The sequence below is a fragment of the Adiantum capillus-veneris genome, chromosome 14 (assembly GCF_014529385.1).
Source record: "Adiantum capillus-veneris isolate H3 chromosome 14, ASM1452938v2, whole genome shotgun sequence".
Lineage (NCBI taxonomy): Eukaryota > Viridiplantae > Streptophyta > Polypodiopsida > Polypodiales > Pteridaceae > Adiantum > Adiantum capillus-veneris.
The window spans coordinates 45983610-45993930 of NC_140944.1; positions in this window are offsets into that span (position 1 = coordinate 45983610).

A 10321-nucleotide genomic window follows, 5' to 3' on the forward strand; every position below is an offset into this window, starting at 1 on the left:
AGGTCACAAATCTGAGCAAATAAATAGAGGAGGCTTGTGGGCAGCCATACAGAGGCTTGCAAAAGAGATCTTAGGAGCTTCCTAGTGCTCACAGATCAGTCCACAGTTCCTCTACAGATCAGCCCACTGTGTAAAGTATCTTCCCTTTTCTCGGCAAGCTTTGCAACGGCTACATTGGCGACAGATTGGAGCTTGGAGCTTCCATAGACATGGAAGCATTGTGAGATTGATACATTCAGCTCATGCATTGAGGTGGGAAGTAAGTTTGAGCCTTTTTTATGATCTCAAAGAAGCACAGAAGAAAGTCGTTCAGTTTTTGGCAGTTTGACAGCAGTCTACTATTTTGCTCATAACTTGAGCTACAAAGCTCCGATTCCAAAACTTTTTGGTTCAAAACAGAGCTGGCTTCAAGATCTACGACTTTGTAGAAGGAATTCTTTTCTGATTCAGAGTGCAAGTGGGTCTGAAATTAAAAACACAGAGACTGTTTTTCAGGACAGTTTTGGGCTCTGTTGTTTTCTTTGCTGTAGACATCTTACCCGTGCACACTGCAGGTAGCAGGCACAAATGAGGTGTTACAAGATCGGGTTTGACTCCCAAGTACAGGTTGAGTCTAGTACTCCCACAAGTGTTGCCAGTTGCAGCAGTTGAGTGGTTCTTCTGCAGTGTTATGGCTTGCATACATGGCGGGTAATGCTCTATGTATGCTTATGTGGTGAGCAGTAGATCTTGTGAGCAAGTGCAGAGGTTGGTTGTGGATGACATGTATGGTTACCTATGGTACTCTTTGTGAGCATTTTCTGGACACACGTTTGCAGAGCTTATGCATGTATGTTGATTGTAGTTTGATACGCATTGATTGCTCATTGTATTGAGCTTGCAGGACAATGGTTATTTTGTGTTGATAGCCATTGTGCGTCGAAACTTTGGCAAAATTTTCCTAGGAGTTTTATGCGCATCATTTATGCAATCTAGGTAGAGATTGCGGATTGCACTCAGCATTTGCGTGCTGTGTTCTCTGTAGGTGGGAGATTTGTGCGTGTGTATGCATCGATACCGCACAGTGTGGGCTTGGTGATTAGCTCACGGTTTGACAGGCGTACAGTTATCTTGGCACACTCACAGGAGTGAGTATTTTGATGTATGCTTGTGTGGCTACGAGCTAGGTAGCCGGATTCGAGTCATATTGACTTGTGATTTTGTGCAAGGTTTTGCACTGTTATTGGCGCAATTTTGCATCAGGTTTTGAGCCATATTTGCAGACTTTTGTTGATGCGATTTGAGCTAGTTTAGGGCTGATTTGGTTGACATTTGCTACTTATTGTTGGTTGCTCTTTTGCGAGCATTATGGCTGATTTTTCATTTGACTTCTAGCGTTAAGGTCTGACACGGTTTGATGGTGCAAATTTTGTTGCTTGGAAGGAGCATATGCTTGTTGCATTGGCGGATTTGGGGTAGGATAAACCCTTGCGTGGTTTATCGGCGAAGCCCAAGTCTATGCGTGATGATGATTGGCAGGATCTTGATGAGTTAGCTATGTCTACGATTTGTTTGCATCTGGTTGAGTCTGTTTATTGGCACGTCTCGAGGGAGACTACAACTCATGCTTTATGGCAGAGTTTACATGCTATGTACGCGACATCCATGTCTACAAGGGAGTCTAGTCCCACTAGAGATTGGTCCCACATGCAAGTCTCGACGGCATAGAGACTTGACATGTTGGCATTGTGGCCATAGAGGGCACATTAGGTGTCGATGTTTCAAGCGTTTGAGACAACGGAGGTGACAAATACGTGATGCAGATTTGGGCATGACAGATGCTAGTGAGATCAGTACGGTGGTTACTGAGTATGCTTGTGATGGCGATGTCACATTTACATCTAGATTGTCTTCAAACGATCTTATGTCTACGGATTGCATATCGGATTGCACATTGTCTTCACATTGGTTACTAGATTCAGATGCTACTTTCCATGTCACGTCGCATCGTGAGTGGTTTAGCACGTTTTCTAGTGGGATACTTGGTTGTGTTCACATCGCTGATGATGTTGTGTATGACATTGAGGGTGCAGGAGACATATGTTTGTCCTTGCCCAGTGGTATGAGATTTACCCTGCATCATGTGCGTTATATGCTAGATCTGAGACGGGATTGTTAAGTATGGAGCCTGATTTACCCTTGTAATTTTCTGTGGTAAAGCGCACATTTGTAAGGCCCCCATCATGAGGAGAAGCCATCGTGCGTGAAGGAAAATCACTCACCGGAAACCAAAATTTTCACGGACAAGAATTAGGGGCAACTTTTCTTTCACCGGAATATTCTTTTTCGCCGGAATATTATGGCCGGACGGCGGTCGGAAAGTGGTCGGAAAACAACCGGTCGGTTGGCCGGTGGCCGGTAGTCAATGGCCGATGGCCGGTGGTCGGAAGTCAATGGCCGGTGGCCGGTGGTCGAAAGTCAATGGCCGGTGGCCGGTGGCCGAATTCAATGGCCGGTGGCCGAAATCAAAAGCGGACTTGTCTTCTCAAGGGCGGCCACACATGGGCGGATTGGAGGGTCCGATTTGGACTTATTCGCACAAGGGCGGCTACACATGGCTGTCTCTCATAAGAGAGGGCAGCCCTTTTGGCCTATAAAAGGAGGCCATTTCTATACACATTATATAGTGTGAAGTTGATGCAACAAGGTGAGTGTGAGGTGGTGAGAGTGAAGCAAGGCGGGAGCTCCATTAAGGGTATAATCCCTTTGTAAACTACTTCTTGTTTTGAAGTACTAAAGCCATTGAGTGGTTGCTTTCCCGTGGACGTAGCCCACATTGGGTGAACCACGTATATCGTGTGTACTCTCTCTCTCTCTCTCTACTATATAATCTTGTGTATATAAATCTATCTCTCTCCATTAAGTAATCTACTCAATTATCTATTTAGCTACGTCTTATTTCCTAACAGGGATTTGATCTCAGTCAGACAGTTACGGGATAGTGGATGTTGGGTATCGCTGCTTGAGCGATCTTTTAGGTTGCATTTGGGTTCGCTGGTGATTGCAAGAGGTGCTAGAGTTGGCACATGGTACCCATTGCAAGTAGTACTAGTGCGAGATGTTCGAGTCTCAATCTTGTTACATCCATGCAGAGAGCGAGAGACCCGGACATTCTCTTTTGCTCATGGGTTGGAGGGTGCTTTGCATGGAGTGCAGAGTAGTGAGCTCCTTGTGCACACAGTTGGGGCACGACTTGAGCAGTCACACATAGAGGTGACAGAGTCAGACATGCATGCTTTGCTAGTGACTGAGCAAAGCAGAGAGTCAGTTGTGCGCGATACTTCTATGCAGGATAGATAGGTAGAGCGGTCTTGCTCTAATGATTCACGACAAGAGGACGTTGTGCAAGAGTCTATGCATAAGGAGTTAGAGCATGAGAGCTCTAGTGAGTCACAATAGATTGAGTGGTCATGTTTGCAGTGGATGATTGCAGAGGAGGCTAAGACGTCGGCGATTATGCAGTCATTCCTTTCTATGCTCGACAGTGAGCATGGGGATATAGTTGTGCAGGATATGTATTCCAGCAGACACCTAGAGAAGCTGGTTTCCTCTGAGGTTGCACGATAGGTTGATGCGTCTTTTGCGGATAGTCAGGAGATGCATGTGGCTCACACGCCTTGTCAGTCAGAGATGCCTATTTTTAGGGATATATATGTTGAAGCATGCTCCGTAGAGCTAGTAGGGCCCGCTAGCATTGCATCGGCATTCGGTGGTCTCATGTATGAGATGCTGATCTTAAGACCGGATATCGCAGCTGCAGTGGGAGCATTTGCAGTTGGGGTTGTCAGTCGTTTGTTGACTGATGATGGCATAGTGCACGAAGGAGATATGCAGGTATTGCCTACATACTTGTAGTACGTGTGCGGTACGTCTGGTAGTGTATGGACTTACACGGGAGCAGGACAACCGGATGCACATGATCACATCCAGCTAGTGGACATCGGTTGAGAGCGATTTTCTCTCGCCTTTTGTAGTATTTAGACTAGGTTCCCTTGCTTAAATGCACAGTCGCCTTTAAGTGGGAGTTTGTTGGGGTATAGGCGTCTGTGCCTTGCCCGGCCGTCCAGAGTCTTGGCACGCATTGACTTGTATATCTTATACATAGCATAAGTGTATAGGGGGCTGCTCACTCATTGAGTCTCCCCACCCATATCTGTGTGTCATGTGTCTCCTTCTCTCTCTCACTCTCCGTCTGTGGTGCTCTCCAATCCCCTTCAATAGCCCTATTTCCATTGGTGCTATTTTGACACTAATGCATCATTTATACAACAAATGAGAATAAACCTTTCACATCGAAGTATTCAAGATGTCCAGGCAAAGAGGTTTCAAGCACATCAAGCAGACAAGATATTCAAAGCATATTAGAACATTCAAGCATGAGAATTCAAGGCATTCAAGCATGAAACCTAAGTCTCCTTTTCTTCTCTTATCTAAAGTATTGACTTTCTCTTACCCTTTCTCTTAAGGCCCTGAGTATCTTCCTTGATTCCACATAATACTAATGGGTCCAAAATTTGTCACACATACAGGTTTCGTTTGATAAGGCTATGCTATGAGCATATGATTAGGATCAAGCCAAGTAGATAGATAGACTAGCTAAACCAATGTGTTCCAGGATTGTGACCACATGTTTGGTAGATTCTACAACTTTTTCATTGATTAGATGGCAAGATTCCTTCACACACTAAGGGAAAATCCATAAGCTCTTCTCTCACACTTGTTCTCACATGCACACACACCCCTTGCATCGTTGCCCCGCACCCTATTGCAGTTCTTCCTTGTCTCGATGGCTAACATTGCCCTCCCTCAATTGCTATGCATGCCAAAGCCTCTCACACTCACAATGATTATCACGTTATTCTCTCACCTCCCTTGAATCGCACACAATTGCAGACGGATCCTCCTACCTAACTGCTCTACTATAAGCATCACCTCCACATCTTGCACTTGCAAACAAGGGAATGAGAGAGAGAGAGAGAGAGAGAGAGAGAGAGAGAGAGAGAGAATGTCAGACCACATCCCAACGGATTTCACCCTTGCAGACAAGCAAATGAGAGAGACAGAGAGAGAGAGAGAGAGAGAGAGAGAGAATGTTAGACCACATCTTGACGAATTCCACCCTTGCAAACAAGCAAATGAGAGAGAGAGAGAGAGAGAGAGAGAGAGAGAGAGAGAGAGAGAGAGAGAAAGAGAGAAGCAAGGCAAGGTTGGCTCTTGGAATCCCCATGCCTTCTATGATCCCCGGGGCGGTCACTTATCAAAAGCTTCCTATATCACGTGCGTTCAAGACGTTATTAATAATACCTCAATATACATACTATATTTACACTACGTGCCTATTTAAAAAACCCCCACCCCCCTCTGTATGTATACATTTTGATACATTTTGATCTTTTAATAATCCTCTCTAGTTAACTCACGTGATAGCATGCACATTCTAAAAAGTGACCGCCCCGGGCTATGATCTATCCCTCGATTGAGACTTCTCGTAGCCCTACCCTCGCCAATTGTGGCTCTTGCACTCCCTCTAAGGTCCACCAGATGTAACTGCGATTAAACCACACACAAAAAGTATGTCTCTTTTCGATCCTTGACACATGGCACATTGTGGTGATGTGGCACATCCAGAGTGTGAATATGGGGCACAATATCATCTTCATAGTTATTATGTATAGGATAAATGCTACGCACAAGCGTTCTCATTTGCCAATGGTTGCTAGTATGTAAGTATTCGCTTGTAATGCAACATATTATGCTTCTAAAATATACACATCTGTAATGCTTCAAGGTTGATTTCCATTAAGATTGTCCTTGTGGTATGTTCCATAATTGGTATCCCATGTGGGGACACATGATGAGAGGGATTGGCTGGTTGGTCTGGCGAGTATTGGCGAGCGACATGGGGGGGTAAGGAGAACTTAGGTTGCACCTACTACTGGGTGCCCATTCTGAGGTGGTTACTTCGGGCTGAGGAGGAGTGATTGGGGAGCTTGAGTGATATGAGGGGCAAGAAATCACGTTCCCACTATATTTTCCTGTCGATGATTTTGTCATTACTTGCTACCACGACCTTTTGTTTTCTTAACGAGTTACACCTTTTTGCCACAGTTAATTAATGGCACTAACATGTCAAATGTGGTCAGGAAATGGGTAATTGAGCTGCAAGAGTTTGAGTTCTCTTTTTTAGTGGAAGACATTAATGAGCGCAAAGCGCAACACACACCTCGACAACCTCAAATGCCAGGAGCCGATGCATGCCCAGCTGGCCACAGTGAAATGAACAGGGGGCACCACGTAGCTTTGAGCGGCTAGGATGCGGAAAATGGTGATTTGAAATAATACAAAACTCTGCACACCGAGAGAGAGAGAGAGAGAGAGAGAGAGAGAGAGAGAGAGAGAGAGAGAGAGAGAGAGAGAGAGAGAGAGAGAGAGAGAGAGAGGCCTTTGGGGTGTGAGGGAAAACTGATTTAATGCAATATTTACAACAACCTTATTTTCGGCAAGGTGGCAACCATGGTGATAGAGAGAGATAGTGAACCTAATAGTGCGCTCTCTAGAGGTGGCTCATAGACACGGAGATTTCTACTAGCGTGAGTGTGTGTCGACCATTCGAGTCAAGGTGTTGACATGGATTCTTCACATAGTGCTAATTCCCAAAATGCTACACTAAATCCCCTCTCTCTTGATACAAGTGTTGCCAATCACTCCCCCCAAAATGCTACCAAGTGTTGACCCCCTCGATAGTGACCTCTCAGTGCCTTTTTATAGGTGCCGATTGCTTTAGGTTTAGGGTAGTCTAATTAGGTTAGGGCCCTAATCAAGGGAGACAAAGCAAGAGGGTGGGTCCCAGATGGTTGACCCTTGCTTTGTCTTTGGAGTATTTAAAAAACTAAAAACTCCTAGGTGGGCCTTTATGACCATCACCTAGAGAGAAGTGATAATTTACAATTGGAGTTATTTACAAGATTTTGGCTTGAACTGGAAAAAATAATGACAACCTACGGGTATTACTACAAAGATGCATCGTGGACGAGATGACGGTGAAGGGTGGGCCTTGTGGGTGCGTCAGTGTAGCGTGTTCGCTAGTTTTGGGGCCGGCCAAGGCATGCCTTCGACGTCTTTCCTTGATTTAGTGTTTTCATCGCACGACTTAGCCGGCATTCTCCTTTGGCGTCGATGTCGAATCCTTTGTTTTTTTTTTTTTTGTGGTTGCGTATGGTGTGCGTGGGCTATGTGTATATGTGAGTGCGTGTAGGCGTGTGTGCATTGAATATGAGTGTGTATGTTGCTTTTGTTCATGAGCGCGTATGCATGCATTTGTGTGTATGTAACTCTGTGTGCGAGAGTGTGAGTATATGCTATGGGGTTGTATGTGTGTGTGTGTGTGTGTGTGTGTGTGCGCGCGCGTGGGAAAGAGTAGGAAGTGTGTGTGCGTGGGAATGAGGGTAATTATATTATTGTACTTTCTTTTTTTTTGTGTTGGCTGCTTTACATGCAGGGAGGGTAACAGAGACGAAGGCGCATGTGAGAGAGGAGAACGAGAGGGTGGGGGTGTGTGTGTGTGTGACAGTGTGCGTGTGTGGGTGTGAATGAGTGTCTGTGTGTGTGTGGGTAGAGAGAGAGAGAGAGAGAGAGAGAGAGAGAGAGGAGAGAGTGTGAGAGTGTGAGCGAGGGACAAAGGGAATGGTGAGGGAGGGAGAAGGTGAGGGAGTGTGTGTGTGTGTGAATAAGAGAGAGAGAGAGAGAGAGAGAGAGAGAGACTTATTGGTTGCGCCTGTTTGACTGATGAGGGGCTCCAGGGAGTGCGCAAGAGAAAGAGAGAGAGGGAGCGGCCTTGGTCCTATTGTCGACAGGAACGAGGGGGGGGGGGTTGTTGGTCAATAGGATGGTGAGGACAAGCAGCAGGTCCGGGGGGGATAAGGTTGAGGGGTGAGGGGGTGTGTGTTGGGTTATGAGAGAGAGAGAGATGCAATGTGCCTTCGGGCTCGCCTGGCTGACAGAGAGCGAGAGAGTTAGAACAAGGGGGAGAGAGAGAGAGAGAGAGAGAGAGAGAGAGAGAGAGAGAGAGAGAGAGAGAGAGTAGGGAAAGAGAGAGAGAGAGATATAATGAGGGAGAGCTGTGTGATAGAGAGGGTTGGCCCGTCGTAGGCAAATAAGAGGGGGTTGATGAGGTGGCAAGAGAGTGTGTGAGGGGAGGGTGGTATGGTGGGGTGTGTGTGTGTTATGAGAGAGAGAGAGAGAGAGAGAGAGAGAGAGAGAGAGAGAGAGAGAGAGAGAGAGAGAGAGAGAGAGAGAGAGAGAGATAATGTGAATAATGAAAAAGAGACAAGGAGACTTTTATAAAAGCATGGCGGCTCGCCAGTGGAAGAAAAAAAGGTGGAAGCCTGTTTTATGCGCCCATTGGGCTAGGTGACACAGAACCAAGGTCAAAGAGAGAGATGGTGGGCTAACGGTCCACCAGTGGATAGAGAGAGAGAGAGACTATCCTCTGGTGATAATGGAGGGGTGTTGCCAAACTGAGGGACGGCCCGCCATGGGTAAGCATAGAAGGGGGGTCGTGAATGTTAAAACAACGTTTTTTTGATCTTTTTTTTTGGTATTGTGCTCCTCCCCATTTGGGGTTGGTTCTTGCAGCCGCGGTTTCGAGAACCGGCCATCATTAGCCCTCCCTTTTGGCTAGAGGCATTCATGCGTTTAGCCATACTTCAGATTCTTTAGCAGTGGAGTTGGAGGGTTCTCCCTCCTCTGGAATATCTAGCATGAACTCTAGATCAAACCTTAAAAGTACCTCTTGAGCCTCCATCCATTGACTCTCGTCTTGTGGATTCTACCACAACACCTGCTTCCATTAATTTGATTGGCGTAGCGCCTTTTAACAATGAATGGCCCTTCCCATCTGGGTTGAAATTTCTTGTCTTTCCTAGTGTCAAATCTGTAGTTGTATCTCAACACTAACATGCCTTTTTCCAGACCCTTTTTCTTAAGCCCTTGATTGTACGTGACTCGATGTCGCTCTGCCTGTATTGCATAGTGATTGATTGCATCCTCTCTATGTAGTTGAAGCCTTTCTAGATCTAGGATGTGGTTTTGGAGATTAACAATTGGGCGCTATAATTGACTAGCCATGACTCTCAAGCTGGCTATCTGTACCTTGATGGGTAGAATGGGCTCTTTTCCATATACCAGATGGAAAGGGGTGAAACCTAGTGATGTTTGGAATGTCGTTCTATAGGCCCAAAGGGCAGCCATGAGATGTTTAGCTCAATATTTTTTGTGGTTATTCACTTGCTTTGTGATGATCTTACAGATCATGTCGTTTACCTTTTCCACTAGGCCGTTGCACTGTGGATAGTATGGGGTGGAATTTCTGTGTGTAATGCCTAACCTTTTCGTCCATTCTCCCACCAGGTCGCCTCTAAAACCTGGCCCCCTATAAGATATTATCTCTAGAGGTGTGCAAAAATGGCAACAAATGTGTTCAAATATGAACTTCGCCACTTTTTGGGCTGTAATGCATGTGGGGGCTGCTGCTTCCGCCCATCGGGTCATGTAGTCTACACCAACTAGAATATATAGTTTACCTGATTGGGCCCTTGCTAGAGGACCAATTGCATCTATTCTCTACTTTTCAAATGGAGCATATGAAATGGTAGGAGTTTGTGGCTCATAGGTTAGTGTACGATCACTGGATACTTGACAAGCCTTGCATGTTTTACACCAATGATGCACATCCCTGTTCAGACTAGGCCAAAATAATCTTGCCTGTAGAATCTTCCTACTAATAATGTCTAGAGCAAAATGGCCGCCGGAGATGCCATCGTGGCAACTTGAGATTACCTCCATATTTTCACTGGAGGTTGGCACTCGCCTGAGAATCTGGTCTTTGTCTTTGCAATATAAGTTGTTGTTTATAAGGCAGTATCTTGTAGCCTTTTTGACCAACCATTGTTTTTGGCCCTTAGTGTACCCTTCAGGACATTCTCTTGTATCTAAGAAGTTGATGATATGAGGCATAGCATCGCTAGCTTGAAAGAGGGGTAGTTTCAATTTGACTGCTCCTATGGAAACATCTTGTATTCTTTCCTTGGCTAGAGCATCTGCCTCTTGATTTTCTTCCCTAGGGACATGAAATAACTGCACTACTTCAAACTTTCTTAAAAGATCCTTAACTTGGCATACTTGGCCAAGTAAAACCTGATTTTTACAAATCAAGTGCCATTTATCTGCTTTGTTAAAAGCACAGCATCGCCAAACACATTTAGGCATTGAATCCCTTGCAAAA